At 38.2% G+C, this 16,628-nt stretch overlaps 1 protein-coding gene across 3 annotated transcripts in view; it reads right to left on the reverse strand.

Annotated features, from left to right (window-relative positions):
• LOC5577804 (serine-rich adhesin for platelets) overlaps positions 1 to 16,628 on the reverse strand; it is a 572,874-nt gene that overhangs the window by 203,595 nt on the left and 352,651 nt on the right. The window lies entirely within an intron of this gene.

Genomic DNA, 16,628 nt, shown 5'->3' on the forward strand with positions numbered 1-16,628 from the left:
TTGACTGTTTATCGTTCTTTCTCGTCACCACTTTTCGGGGGAACCAGTCAGTGCCGCAATATTTTTTTGCGTCCATTCTTCTATTGCTTTAAGTGTAAATTTTGCCTTCTTTTAAAAATAGGCTGTTCTTTAAATTTATACTGTTTTAATTTTTTTATTTAGTAAAGCTAAACATTTTTATATTTTGCTATTTTATCAATTCTTGCCAGATGTGTTGTTAGAATGATAATTATTTTAGAACCTGCCAATATTCAGCATATCCTTTTTTAGGGCAAACGCGTGGTCTCCTTCCGAGATATGCTGGTAAAAATATTATCTCAATCACAAAATTTTCCCTTTTCTCGATAATAGACGATATTTTTGATGTACAGTTCCAAAATTAGAATTTATATTGAACAGTTGAAATATACTGCCACAAATATTTTCTTTTAAAGATGTGTTGTTCATTTGAGCTATGCTATAAATAGTTTTTTTTTGCGTTAGAGCCTTAAACATTTTAAACGATAAATAATCTGCTCTCGTATATAGGCTATTTTTGCATTAAGTCGCATTGATAGATCTTTGGATTAGAGCTGTTGATATTTTGCTAAAAAATCCATTCTTTTATCAAGTAATTTTCATCAAGTGTTACTTCCAAACTGGGACAGAGCTTGATCTGCAGCGAAATATTCTATGAGCGTTCCCTTGATGAATAACTGTGAACTTTCTTCGCCAATTTACTGTTTTCAAATATGTATATTGCAACAAGCTCAAAGATACTCTATGTTCTGAGATGTAGAGACCCGTCGCTAATTTTATTTAGTAATGCTCTCTAATGTCAATAATTTTTGAAATTCTTTTTTTGGATAATCTCTGAACGAACACCACGCTTGTTTAGAACCTACCAACATTTTTTGCTATGGGCTCGATGGTGTTGATCTCGGTAAAAGCTTAAAAATGCCGATATTTATTTTAAGTCAATCATTATGCCAAACAACCATTATGCCAAATGACCATTATGCCAAACGGCCATTATGCCAAACGACCATTATGCCAAATGACTTTATGCCAAACGGCTTTATGCCAAACTACCTTATGCCAAATACTTTATTCCCGTGGGTTATCGAGAAATCCTTCAGGGATTTCACCAGAAATTTCCAATAATGATTTTAGCAGTAATTGGGGATTCCACTAGTAACTCTAACATGAATTCTTCTTGGGGTTCAAAAACTAAATTTCTCAGGGATTCCTCTGAGAATTCCTTTAGTAATTAGTAAGTCTGCCTTGATTTTCTCAAGGATTCCAACTAAAAATCCCGTACATAAATTCTCCAAGGATTCCTCTATGGATTTCACCAGAGGTTCCTCCATGGATTTCATCTGGAACTCGCCCAGGTAATTCTCCAAGGATTTCAGCTGAAATTCGTATAGAAATTCCACAAGAAATTCTTTCAGAAACTTCGCCAAAATTTTTCGGTGGTTTTACCGTGGATTAAAAAAAATCTCCGGAGGTTTATGGAAAGGCCTCCATGGACTCCACCAAGGTGTTCTCCAAGGATCATATGAAGAATTTCGCAATGGATTCAACCACCATTCACAAGTTTCTCTAATTATTTCACCAGTAACTTATCGAGCGAGGAGTTTTCTAAGGAATTTCCCCAGGGGATCTTCCAGGGTTAACTTAAGGAATATCACCAGAGTTTCGTCAGAAGTTCTACCAGAAAATATTTCAAACGTTTTACTAGGATTTCTCTCAAAGGGGCCCAGATAGCCGTAGCGGTAAACGCGCAGCTATTCAGCATGACCATGCTGAGGGTCGTGGGTTCGAATCCCGCTGGTCGAGGATCTTTTCGTAAAGGAAATTTTCTCGATTTCCAGGGCATAGAGTATCTTCGTACCTGCCACACGATATACACATGCAAAAATGGTCAATCGGCAAAGAAAGCTCTCAGTTAATAACTGTGGAAGTGCTCATAAGAACACTAATCTGAGAAGCAGGCTTTGTCCCAGTTGGGACGTAACGCCAGAAAGAAGAAGAAGAAGGATTTCTCTTCTTAGAATTTAATCAGAGATATCAGCAATTCCTCCAGGGAATCAACCTAAAAATTTCCAAAGAGACAACAATTTTGTTTTCCTAAAAAACCACACATATTTCCGCGAGAGAATCTACCAGGAATTTCGTGAAGAAATAGAAATTCTTCCTTTATTTTTACTAAAGGTATTCCTTCAGAAAGTTTCTACGAAATTCCAAACGACTTTTCATCCCAATGATTTTTGAATCATTGAAGTAAACCGGAAGATTTTTTTTTTAGAAAATTGCTAGAAAAATCCATGAAGCTTGTCGAACAATCCTTGAATGAATCACCAAAGAAATCACTGGAGAATTTCCCAGAGAATTCTTTGGTAAAATTCTTAAATATTTTTCTGGAAGAACTTTTAAGTAATCCCTGAAGGAATTCCTAGATTCTCTCAGATAATTTTTGGTGGAATATTTGGGAAAAAAAACTGCAAGAAATACTGGAAGGAATTGATGGATAAATATCTTTAGGAATCCTCGGAGGAATTTCCTAGGAAATCTTAGGACGAATATCTCTTAGGGTTTCTCAAGGTATACCAGGAAGAATCATAGAAGGAAAAAAAAATATTTTGAAGATCCCCTAGAAGATACCCGGAGGATAACCTGGGCAAACATGTCAAAAAATTACAAGCGCAATCTCTTAAAAAATCCCGATGGAATCCCGTGGAGGAAATTTTGGTGAGTTCTTTTGCAGTGTTTCTTGTGGAATCCCGGATGGTGGAAGATGGTGGAAAGAAGAAAATTATTGATTACTTGATAAATCCTTGGAGAGATTCTGGGTATAATCACTAATCAGAATTCATGAAGTAAATCTCTGCATGTATTTCTGTAGGCATAGAGAAAATCGTGTGGGAATCCCTGAAGCAATTCCTGGAAAAATGTTTAGACTAGTCGCTGGGGATTTTCTAGAGGAAACTGTGGAGGAATTCCTAGGGAAAACACTAGTGGAAGAATCACTGGAACATTTTTGATAGAAGGAATTCCTGGTAGATTTTTTGATGGAATCCCTTTATTGATTTCTTGGAAGGGATTCCTTAAGCAATCTCTTTAAGGACTTCTAGAGAAATTTCTGGTAAAATCCTTAAAAAGCTAAAAAACCTGTTAAGGAATTCCAGAAACTTTGCTTAAGGAATTATCAAATAAATCTTTGGAGGTTGTTTTTGGTGGAAGAATCACTGAAGAATTCGTTTAGGGCGTTGTTGGATAAATCTCCAGAGGAAATTGTAGAAAAAAATACTAGAAAATATCGTTGAAGAAATTCCTGGTGGAATTTCTGATAGAACTCCAGATGGAATTTCTTGAGGAATCCCTGGACAAGATTTTCAAAGAATTCATGACGTGACTCCTAGGTAATGCGTGATGGAATCCTTGTAATAAACTTCTAGAGGAAGTCCTGAAGCAACGTTTGGAGATAGTATCATAGCAATCTCTAGGAATTCATGAAGGCAGCCTTGGAGTAAGCCCTGAAGAATTACTGAAGAAATCACTTGAGGATTGTTTTGGAGTGATCGCTAAAAGAATCAGAAGCGAAAATCCAGAATAATTTGTGGAAAACCTTTGAAGACTTCTCTGGAAGAATGCCAGGTATGCCTGAAGGATTTCAGTCATTCTATGAGAAGTTTCTCCAGGGATTCCACCAGGAGTTCTTTCAGAGATTCCACCTGCAATTCCTCCAGGGATTCTATCAGAAGTTTCTCTAGGGATTCCATCAGGAGATTTTCTAGGAATTTCATCAGGAGTTCCTTCAACAATATCTTTAGGAATTCCTCGAAAGATTCCATCAGGAATTCCTCCAGAGATTATATCAGGAGTTCCTAGAGGAATTCTTTCAGAATTTTTTCAAGGCATATTAGATTTATTAGAAGTTCCATCAGAAATCTCCAGAGACTTCATCAGGAGTTTCTATACGGATTCCATCAAGAGCTCTCGAAGGGACTTCATCCGGAGTTTCTCCATGATTCCATCTGGAGTTGCTTCAATAATATCTTTAGGAATTCTTTCAAGTATTCATTCAGCAGTCCCTTCAAGGATTTCACCATGGTTCCTCCATAGATTGCATCTGAAAAAAAAAGGTAATTCTCCATGATTTCCATCAGGAAAACCTTCAAGGATTTCAGCTGAAATTATTATACGGAATTCACTACAAATTTTTTCAGAAACTCCAACGATATTTTTCCGGTAATTTTACCGGGAATAAAAAAAAAATCCTCTGAGGTTCTTCCAAAACATTCTGGAAAAATCCTCCAAGGGTTCCGCCAAGATGAACTCCAAGAATCCCATAACGAATTTCTTATGGAATTTGAACACAATTTCCTATAAAGAATGCACCAGTAGATCCTTCAGAGACTATTTCACCAGTAATTTTCCAAGAGAGGATTTTTTTTTTGAGGAATTTCGTCAGGATTTCTTCCAGGGGGTATCGTTAGAATTTCCATCAGAAAAATCTACCAGAGTTCTCCAGAAGTTCTACGAGAAAATACTTCAATGGATTTACAAGGATTTCCCTTCTTAGAATTTTTTAGAGTTATCAGCAATTCCTCCAGGGAATTAACCAAAAAACAAGTTCACAAGATTTTTTTCTGATAAACCACCAACACTTCCGCGAGAGAATCGACCAGGAATTTCGTGAAGGATTGAACTAGAAATTCTTCCTTTCTTTACTCTAGGTAAAATATTATTCCTCCAGGGATTCCACTGATATTCACTCAGCATTTCTGTGAATGTCTTCAGGTGGAATCCCTGAAAAAATTTTTTGAAAAATTTCTGTAAAAATTCATGGATTTTTTTGTGAAATCCTTGAAGGAATCATCAAAGAAATCACTGGAGAAATTCCTTGAAAATTTCCTGGAGAAATTCCTTAATATTTCTCTGGAAGAAATTACAAAAGCAATCCCTGAAGGAGTTCCTACAGGATTCCCTAATTCCTGATGGATTCCATGGAAAAACTCCTTCAGGAAATATTGGAAGGAAATGATGGGTAAATTCTTTTAGCAATCTCCGGAGAAATTTCTGGTAGATTCTTGAAGTAATACCTTCAAAAATCCCAGGTTGAATGCTGCGTAGGGTCCCTTCAGGGATACAAGGAATAATTTTTGAAGGAAACACTAGAAGAATCCTCTCAAGAAATCTCTAAAAGACTTCAGTGTAGGAAGCATTTTGAATTATTTTGCAATAGTTCTTAAAGAATCGCCGAAGGCTTCCAGATATAACCCCTGGATGGAGCCCTTGATGAATCCTTTGAGAAATTCTGGGTAGAATTTCTGCAGGAGTTGCTGGAGTAAATCTTTGCATTTATTTCTGTAGGAATTTTATAAGGAATTTCTAGCGAAAATCATGAAGGAATCTTTGAAGCAATCCCTGGTAGGATGTTTGGATTAATTGTTGAAGTATTTTAGGAGGTATTCCTAGGGAAATCAGTAGAAGAATTACTTTTAAATTTTTGATAAGAGCCATTCCTGGTGGAATTTTTGATGGAATGCTTTTATTTATTTCTTGAGAGGGATTCATTGAGTAATCTCTTTAATAATTTCTAGAGGAATTCCTGATGGAATCGCAAGAAAAGAATCCTCATATAATCTTTTCAGAAATTCCTGAAGTTTCCCTGGAGGAGTTCCTAAATAAATGTTTGGAGGATTTTTTGGTGGAATTCTTGAAGAAAGCCTTAGATGAATCACTGAATAAATCCCTTGGGAAGGTTTTGGATAAATCCCTGGAGGATTTTGTAGGAAAAATACAAGAAGGAATCGCTGAAGAAATTCCTTTTAGAATTTCTGAAGTAACTCTCGGTGAAATTTAAGGATGAGTCCTATGAGAAAGCTCTGAAATAAGTTCTGGTGAGATCCTTGGGAGAATTTCTGGTGATGAATTTCTTGAGATATATCTGGATGAATCTTTGAAAAATTTTTAGCAATCTCTGGAGGAATTTGGGGACTAAATTACTGAAGATATCACTTGAAAATTTGTTTTGGATTAATCTTTGAAGGAATCAGTTGAAGAAATCCTGAATAACCAGTATTTGAAGGTATATCTGGAAGAATACCACCTATAGGTATGCCTGAAGAATTTTCCCCGGAGGAATTTCTGGTTGATTCCTAGAGGAACTATTGATAAAATTTCTGGTAGAATCCCAGGAATAATTTCTGGAGGAATGCCTAGTATAATCCATGGATTCCTGGAAAAACTTCAACGTAGAATAACATAAGGAAACTACTAAGATTCTGGATAGAATATTTGAAGCAATTACCATAGCCAATCTCATATCGATGACTGTTCAAAATAATCCCCGGCAGAGACCCTCATAATTTTTAAGTTTTGCCGGAATATTTCGTGCGAATTATAACAGGAATTCCTCAGAAATATCCATTTCTTCCGGTTCTTAAATTTTGAAAATTCTGCTCTTCCTCACTACGATTATTGCCCAAAAATCGTAGAAATATTCTCCCCACAGCCACATAATTCAAAAAAAATAACAATCACATATTCAATACCGCCAATTCTTGCCGAGATAAGAACATGCGAAGAAATATAGTGTTTCTGCAACGAACTTTGACAGTCGATCAAACGGTTGCAGCAACATATATCGGTATGACTAGCTTGGGGGCGAAGTCAACGTTGGTCAAACCGTCTGAGCGTCTGTGGGCTGCATTACAGATTCGTGGATAGGGTCCCTCAGGCTATTGAAATCTTCAGAAACGTTGATCCTTCCCAACTGCTCGTCTTGCTGCTGACGGTACTGTGCAGCTACCCCATCAGTTGACAAGCTTTGAATATTGAAGCGCAGTGTGCTGCTATTTCTTGAACTCATGACGCTGGATTACCGTGCCCGATATCAGGGCCTCGAAAGGGCTTGACATCCATGATATCTGAGAAATGCTGTCCATCAACTAGCTCGTGATCTATCTTGACATCTTGTTTTGGGCTGGGAGGGAGAAACCAATACAAAATTTCTGTACGTCATAGTGAGCCGAGATTCCGCTGTCACGAACTGTCACTGTGAGCCCAGATCTCAAACATTGGACTAACATGAAAAAAGCGCGTAACTGATTAAAACACATTTTCGTATTTCTTCATAAGTGATAAAAAAATCGAATGAAAATCAATTCATGCACATAACGCAAGTAATGTCACGTGAGCACCATTTAATCTGATTGAACATAAAGCATTGAAAAACGCATCGTTCTACTTTTTCTAATGAAAATGAATATTTCGTGCATAGAAAACTGTGGCCCTTTTTTCATGTTTGTCAGGAAAGATTGAAAGTGCACAACAAAAAGAAACTACCGATTTTCTCGAAGCCTGCCTTGATCGTTGTTGGCAAGCTGGAGTTATCTTGCAGTTCAAAATAAAGTTGTCTTATATTTCGTGTGTAGTATCGGTGCCTCCCTCCCAGGTTTTGGGCACTCTCCGTAGGCCTTATCTAAGCTCTCATAGAACTCATGCTTAATGTCATCGGGAATATCGTTCGTTGATGCATATATGTTGATCAAATGTAGTTGAAGAACTTGCCATTCATTCTCAACACACAGATTCGGTCGCTTACAGGTTTCCACCGATTAACTCGTTTCATCTGCTTCCCAATCACTTCCCATTTTATTCTACGTTCTGCTCTGCCACCGCTGTAGTACCGTGAGGGATCGAAATTTATAACCTAAGAAATTAATCGAAATCTGTCCATTTCATACAAAACGCCTACTACTTGTATGAAGTGTTGGCGATGGGATCCACCGCTTGGAATTAATGTTCTCCGGTTATCTGTCAGCGTATTTCCTGGATAGCTGCCACGTTCACGCCGACATTCCGCAGATTGAATAATCTAATCAAATATATGAAATGTAGCTTGCATTCCGCGCTCAGAACACAGACAGACGAAGTTGGTTCACCGGAGAAATCGAGACACCCGCAGATCTCGCAGAAATTCATTTAAATTACCAATCCGTTATTTGATTCTTCGACCGAAACAATACCAATTCCAACCCGCATGGGATCAAATCCCCTCTACGACGACGGGTGATACAAATTATGCAACTGACATTACAATTTGAACTTTCGCTTCCCAAATGAGTCTCATGGACAGCGTTGCCAACCTTCCAGATTTGTCTGAAATATTCCAAAGCTTTGATAATTACAAAAATTTGGTAGATTCAAATATTGTTTAATGAATTTGTAAGCTTTTCCATATTCAACATGGAAGATCCAGACTTTTTCCAGACAAAACTTACAAAATGTTCCAGATTTTTGAAAAACACGACTTGGCAACCCTGCTCATGGAATTGGCTATCGCTGTTGAAGTTTGCAATTTCGGCCAATCGGGACGGATCGGGAGAGCGAGTCCCAACCCAACAAAACATGCTGCAGGAACATGCGCTGCTCCGGGGCAAACTTTCTGAATCGAGATAATCACGAGTGCGGAGTTGTTAATTAAAACGAAATAATAGAGTTCGGTTCGGATAGGACCCACAAACGAATTACGGCAGCGCCAGTGGCGGACGGATGCATTTCCCTGCGCTGCTAGTTCCGTTCGATTCGGAGAATCTGCAATGAAACTTGTGGACACATGTTGTCCCACACTCCGGGAATATGTCACGAAACGGAGCAAGAACCGGTATTCATTCATTAAACCCTAGTTGCCAGTGCTTGTTAGAGAGTTTTAATTTGAGGTTAATCCTCCCGAGATTTTGGCCAGCGATACACCCATATGAGTGGTGGGAACCGAGCTGTAATTGTACCGCGGTAAATCTGATTTAATATCCAGCCAAATCCAGCTTTCAACACTTGGGACCATCTGGCGAAACGAAGCAGACAAAAACACGCGCTCGCACCGAACCATCGCCTGCCTGGATGCAATAAAACCAGTCGAAAATGGTGCGAAATGTTTCGAATGTTGAAACCAAACAAAAAAGCAGTAGGCGTCCCGCAACACATTTCACAACATGACACAGCAAACCCAACAGCGGAATGGAGCAAAACAATGAAAATTCGCCGCACCATAATGTTGCCTAATCCCCAGGACGGCTTTTAAACCGAAAAACCATAATAACAAGAGAATGGTCGTGGCGAATTTTCCGCCCAGAACAAACCCGCTGAACGTTATCTCATAATATGTATGATGGCGTGGAAATGGCAGGTTGCGACAAAAGGAGCGCGTCTTTGAAAGAAAGGAGTTGGTCAATTCACCTTAAGGAGAGAAAACGTTTTGGGGCGTGAAGAAAGAATTTCATAAAAAAATGCTGAAGGGTTGTTTTCCGAACATTCAGGCGAAACATAGCATAAGTTAGTTTTGTACACAAAAACAATTGTGCTATTTACTTGTTTGGTGTAAACTTAGCATAATTGCTCAATATTGTAACGCTTCAATATCTTTTTTTTTATAATAATTGATAAAAAAAATTGCTATCATAAGACACAGTGACATTTCGATTTATATAACAGCTCATTGAAAAGTAAATTTCAAAAGTTTTTGTTTTAAATTTATCATCGTAAAAGGCATTTTTCATCACACCAATCTGTCATGAAATGGCCTACTTTCCTGCACTGTATTATGCAGTATTATAGGATTACGCAACGAGTTTTCATTACAATATACACCTAACATGAAAAAATGGACTCTGACTCCAAATCCTCTCCGTAGCTTCATAAGATGCTAAGGCCACAACACGAGTAAATAGAAAACAGAAACTTGACTGACTGAATCCCGAACTGCTTGTAAGCCACGGTTCCTTTCCGGAGTGTTCAGATAGAAGCTATGGGACCCCGCGGGCTTGCTTGCGGTCGTGTCTTGTTTGTCACCGACCTCGCCGCTTTGTCATATCGGTGTCATGCTGGTCTTTGGCGTCAACGTCGTCGTCTTCACCGCATTCTTTGTTGAAAGAAATTGATAATGGCATTTATGGCGGAAAATGTAATCATCGGGTAATTTTGTTTTGCGATGTAGCAATCTTGCGGTCCTATGTAAATTATGAAAAACCGATGTAAGAGAATTTTTGGTATGTATATAATTCACGTCATATGATAAGTGATGTAAAACCAAATATATTCGTTTCAATTTAGTCGTGAATTGAAATAACGACATTGCTTTAAGTTACTCAGCGTGCTATTGTAAAATCGTACATTTTGAGACTACATAGGTAATTCTTACATCAGTGTAGGATAATTTTATTGGGCAAAGTTCAAAGGAGGTTGGGATTGGTTAAGGAAAAATAAGTGATTTTTCTTCTATCTGTAATACGTTCCAACTGAGACAAAGCCTGCTTATAGGCATAGTGTTCTTATTGACACATTCGCAGGAAGGTGTCCTAAAGACAAAAAAGCGTCATAAACTTACTTACTCAAAGCCTAAATGGTAGATAATAGTGTAAGAAGCAAACCAAAGACAAATTAAAGACCTCGATGTCCCTTGCAGTTGCCCAAAATGTTATGGCTCATAAGGTAATCTAGAATGTAGTGAAAAGTGTACTGCGATCTGTCAAACTTGGGTACCTTTTGTACTACCGAGGGACCAAATGCAGTACTAGAAGTGGTACATAATCTGAGCCCGAGTGTGACGGACCTGAGCAAAAAATGCGAAAATAGTACAAGCTTGAATTTGACACACACAAGCGTCATCGGTACTTAAATGTGTAGATTTATTGATACATGTATGATATTTTTCAGAGCGAATATGAATATATACCTTGTTTGAATAAACGGTTGTGCTACTTTTCCCCGAATGTCAGTTCCCCGAATGACGTTTCTCCGACCGACAGTTCCCCGAATATCCCGTTTCCCCGAATAGCCCACTTCGCCGAAAAGTTTTTGCAACTCATTTTTGTCGAAACGTATACATTTCAGGGTGGTGAACGTACTGGTCTCTGATATGCACCCTTCTTTTTTGATTGGCGGTTATTACGAGTTTTACCGTCCTCAGAATTTTAGGCAATATGTGTATAGTCAAAAACGACCAAACATCTCCATCTTTCGATTGCTTATCGTTCCTCTTAATTCACCATCCTGCCACTGAAAATGATTTAAGGACCTATTTGAACTGCTCCACTTTTCGGGGAAACGGGTCATTCGGGGAATTGGCGTTCGGGGAACCGATATTCGGGGAAACGACTTTCGGGGAAAAGTAGCACAATCGCTTTTGATAGCTTTTAATAAACTCAGCTGTTCCATACAACAATATTAGTAACTGGCTTATCCACCGAAAACTTGAGAGAAAAACCTTTTCACGAAAGAAGGGCAAATTTCTGGTAAAATGCTTGCAGCTATGTCATGAATAATCACTGCCAAAACGTGATTCTATGGTACAACTTATTTGTCTTTGGTACAACCCTGGGAGGGAGAAACCGATACAAAATTTATGTACGTCATAGTGAGCCGAGATTCTGCTGTCACTGTGAGCCCAGATTTTAAAAAATGGACGAACATGAGAAAAGCGCGTATTTTATCAAAACATATTTTTGCATTTCAACAAATCGCCAGATACCTCTTGATCTGATGAACAACTTAGCCGAAGACAGCAACCTTTCAGCGTTTTAGGCCAATTTCGCACCCCTCGTGTCCACGCTTTTTCCGTTACCAAGGATTTATGAGGAATGTTTCACCCAAGGACTTAAAAAAATTGTGGAGATGCATAAGATTCTTCGGTCTCTAGGAACAATAGTTGTCTAACTAACATTCCTTTCCTTCCCCTATGACCGTAAGGACGTGGCCGGCGCCGTTATTGACTTTTAAAATTTGAGCTCTCGATTTGTGTACATTGAGGAATGGTAAGCTAATCCCAAGCCCCATTCATTAAACCCCTGTGCAACTTCGATTTTTCTGGTCAATCAGCGAGTAGCAACTACGAATTGTACGGTCATCTATGCTCATGCTCAATGTTTCACCCAAAGACTGTAAGACCAACTAACCGCATTTCCTTCAAAATTTATGTCAAATTAATTGATCTAAAATTCAAGGTTCGTCTCTGTTAAAATCTCGGGTTAAAGGAAACTCTTTAGTGAATTTAACCAGGAATTCACTGTGAATTCGTTCCAAAATTCTCCGAGATTTAATCCCGAGAATTTCTTCAAATAAAAATCCTTTAGGATTTTTAAGAACCCCATTAGAAATTACTTGAAGAATTCTTGAATATAATCGCTAGAAAAATCCCACGAGTGATTGCTGAAAGAATTTATTGTGGAATTTGTAGAGCAATCTTCCGAAGAACTTCCATAGATATTTCTAACAGAATCCTCGAAGGATTTTCAAGAGGAAATTTTGGACGAATTCCCAGAAGAATTGCTGGACGAATTCCGCATGAAATTTCCCGAGAAATCTTCGCAGAAAACGCTGGTATAATACCAGAATAAAACACCTAGAGGAATGTCCAGAGTAACTCTTAGAGCTCCTCCGAGAAGAATTTTATTTCCGTAACAGTTGAACGAGAAAATTGAGATTGGATCGCTTTTGATAATTCCACGGAGATCCAAAAATATTCCTAATATTCCCATTATCCAAAAAAATCATTTGTTTTATTTTCGGAATATACCGGGACTATTTTGAGAGATTTTCCTAATACAGAATCCAAACGTAACATCTTAGAAAATTTCTTCAAGAAATCCTCAAAAAATTTCTGTGGAAATTCTTCAGCAATTTATTAAGGATTTCTGGAATTATTCCTAGATTTCCATAAAACGTTCATCTGAAAACTAGCCGGAAAACCTCCTAAGATTCCTCAGAGAATTAGCGCAGAAAATCATCAAGAAGTTTTCCAGGATTTTTTTAGTCTCTCCAGCAATTCCAATGGTTACTGATTATTTCACGGTTTCCTCAAAGATTTTCAGGAATTTCTCCAGACATCTTATGGTAATTCTTTCAGAAATCTTCTTATATATTTTATAGAATTTCTTCTGGGATCTCCTTCAGTAATTCTACCGGGCATATCTTAATGAACTCTTCGGTAATTTTCCCAGAAAATTCTTTGGAAATATCTTTAGACATTTCTTCAGAAATTCCTCCAAGAATTCCCACGGAAATTTACCCAGGAAGTTTCTCCAGAAGTTCCTTGGAAAATTCGTCCAGTAATTTTTCATGGAATCCCACTAGAAATTCTTCCTGTTTCACAGAATTCAAGGTGGATTTTTTCAGGGAATTTCTCCATAAATTCTTAGTTCAGGTATTTTTCCGGAAATTTCTCCATGAACTATCACAGGAATTCCTCCATGAAATTTCTGCACAAATTCCTTTAGGAAGCTTCTTTAGAAATTATTCCAGCTCCTGATATGCATCCAGGAAGTTCCTTTGGGTGAATTCTCCGGTAGATCCTTCAGGTAATTCCTCCATAAACTTCCTCCGAAAGTTACTGCAGTCTTTCGAAAGTTCCCTCCCAGTGCTTTCGGAAATTCCTTGGGAAGTTCCTTCGGATTTTTTTTCGGAAGTTTCTCCGAGAATTCCTTTAGAAGTCGTTTTGGATTTTTTTTTCGGAATTTCCTTAGGAAGTTCCCTCTGAATTTCCTTTGGAAGTTCCTTCGGAATTTCCTTAGAAAGTCCTTCAGAATTTTCTTAGGAAGTTACCTCTGAATTTCCTTTGGAAGTTCCTTCGGAATTCCGTTCAGAGGATCCTTCAAAATTTCCTTTGAAAGCTCTTTTGATTTTTATTTTGGAAGTTCTTTTGGAAATTCCATCGGATTTTTTCGCAAGTTTCTTCGGAATTTCTTTCGAAAGATTCTTTGGATTTCCTGTTGAAGTTGGTTCGGAAGTTACTTAGGTTTTTTTTCGGTAGTTTCTACGGAAGTTGCATTAAAATTTCCTTTGAAAGCTCCATCGAAATTTCCTTCGGAAATTAACAAAGGTCCTTCCTAATGGATTTCTTGGAGATGGATAAACTTTCAGAAAGAATTTACTGAGAAACCACCTCGAAGAACTTTCGGATGGAACCACCAGGATGAATTTTTCCTATCAAAATCTGGAGGTGGAGGATTTAAGAAAAAAAAAAATCCGGAGTATGATTTTGACAAACAGATAGTAAACAATGAAATTTGATTAGAGCAAGAAGAAGTTGAAACATAATATCAGCTGCCAAACAATATCACTATAATCCAGTGTGAACGGGTTTCGTGATACAGTTATATCACGTTGCTTGTATCTTGATACAACTCCGTGGTCTGAATAAGGCATAACTAACACAGTGAGCGACTAGACCCCTGAGAATGTCGCAAACCGACGATTCACAAAACTCAGCTCTGTATATGGTGCACAGAATGCACAGACATTACCCTTGGTCTTGGTCTCAAGCCCTTTTCTCCCCTGAACCATCTTACGATATTACTTCAGGGAGGTACATGACAATTTGCATTATTTCAAGGTACTATGCTGCCCATAGCTGTATATTAGTAATATTCTAAAAAAGTAGGCATTGAGTAAATGATTCCAAGTGAGCATTAACACTTAAGAGCGGTTCCATTTGAATTCGAATGTCGGTTTACTTTTGTATTTTTTGATTTGGATGAAATTTTGCACATGCTTTCTTTATGCCCAAAAATGCCTTTTTGCATCATCGGCTCACCATTTTGACTCTAGCCTTACTTTTGAGAAGGGCCTAAGAAAAAAACCCTTAATAATTTTCAAAAAAATATAACTTAGAAACGGTTTGTCCGATCAGTTTGGTGCCTTCCGCAAAGTTTTAGGTTATTGTTGGGACTATCTGGAAAAAAATATACACTGTAAAAAAAAATGTTGTAATTTTTTATATATTGAAAATAAAGCTTAAAAAATATAAAAATGAAATTTGGGAAAAAAGTCGTCATTTTCTGTGGAACCGCTCTTAAGCGAACACGAAATTATTGCGACACATTCAACAGGGCATAACTTTTCTACCATTGGGTAAAAATCAAACAAATTATGCACTCTTTCTTATCGATGTGTATTGTTTACATGCTGTCAAACTCGAAGTCCTGTTTTTCGATTCAACGAAAATGGAGCTGAACCAACGCGAGTCGAGAGAACAAATAGGGGCTCCTGGGGTAATATGCACTGCCGAGGCAAAACGCACCCTGTCAGTTTCTCTAAAATAAACGTGTTTTGAGAGAAAAACACTATGCGGATCGATGAAACGTTGCAAATTGTTGACACCCTGAGAATTTGATACATTTTGGAAAACTTAACAAGGAGATAGAGCAATAAATTCGAAAAGCACCATTCTGATGTAACTTTCCAGATCATTTCACTTGTTGTTTTGAAAGCGATGAATTGAGAATTTTCACAACCTTTCACCATGAAACAGATGATTAGAGACTGGGTAAGTTGTGGATTACATGATTTGGCGAAATAACACAACGATTTCTATTTTACATAACATTTTCTGTTAAGCGCCCGGTTGGGGTAACATGCACTCCATCGGTTGGGGCAGAACGATCCAGTCCAAAACAAACTACAATCACGAAAGTTAGGTTATTTGAAGTCTTTACCAACGTATTTATGCAGAATTATATCATTTTATACACGAAAACTATCAAAAACTCGTGTTTTTACGATAAATAAAATTACGTTTAAAACACGATGGTGCATCTTGCCTCATTGTTGTGGTGCATCATGCCCCTTTGTTTAGGTGCGTCTTGCCTCAATGTTGTGGTGCGTTCTGCCCCAAAAAGCGGTGCATCGTGCCCCGCATAAATCCTAATTCACGCAAAAGTAGTGTTTGAAAAAAGTTAAATTTCCCAACAATCTAAATTAACTATGATGAAAATTCGCTCAACACCATGTAGGGTGAACCCAAACCAACTAGATTCGTGTATTAAAACACTAAATACATGTTGTTTAGTGTTCATTTCGGCACATTTTCCTTAAGTGGTGCATATTACCCCAGGAACCCCTACTTTCCAAACAGCTGGAAATTCCTGACCAGTCGCACCGGCAGTTGGGAAAAATGTAGAACATTCACCATTTAACCGTCTCCAGAGTGTTGAAGAGGTTCCAGGAGCGGTTGACGTTGGACCACGGCAAAGGAGTTGGAAGAAAACCGGGACCGGAGAACAAAAAGACGGAGGGAAAGGTGAAGCGGATGATTGAAGCAAATCCCAACGTCGGCATGTCGCAGAGCTACGTCCAGAATGAAAAGAAGAGAGCTGGACTACATACAAACAAGGTACAGAATTTCTCAAACTTCGATGAGCGGCAACAATCGACGGCTTAAACTCGGGCACGGAAGCTTTACGAGAAGATGCTGACAAAATATGGCTGCTGTGTGATGGACAACGAAACGTATATAAAAACCGATTTTAAGCAAATTCCGGGGTTGGAGTTTTTCACCAGCAACAGCAAGCTCGTGGACGTTTGTGGACGACAAATTTAAGAAGAAGAAAATGTCGAAGTTCGCCTCCAAATATCTCATTTGGCAGGCCATCTGCACTTGCGGACTGAAGAGTGAGCCTTTCGTGACAAAGGGCACAGTATATGGCGAGATCTACAAATCTGAGTGCCTCGAGAAGCGCCTTTTGCCATTCTTGCAGCAGCACGACGAAGCTCCGCTATTTTGGCCAGATTTGGCATCATGCCACTATTCTATAAGTGTCTTGGACTGGTATGAGGCCAATTCTGTCCATTTTGTTCCAAAGGAC

The sequence above is a fragment of the Aedes aegypti genome, chromosome 2 (assembly GCF_002204515.2).
Source record: "Aedes aegypti strain LVP_AGWG chromosome 2, AaegL5.0 Primary Assembly, whole genome shotgun sequence".
NCBI classification, from domain to species: domain Eukaryota; kingdom Metazoa; phylum Arthropoda; class Insecta; order Diptera; family Culicidae; genus Aedes; species Aedes aegypti.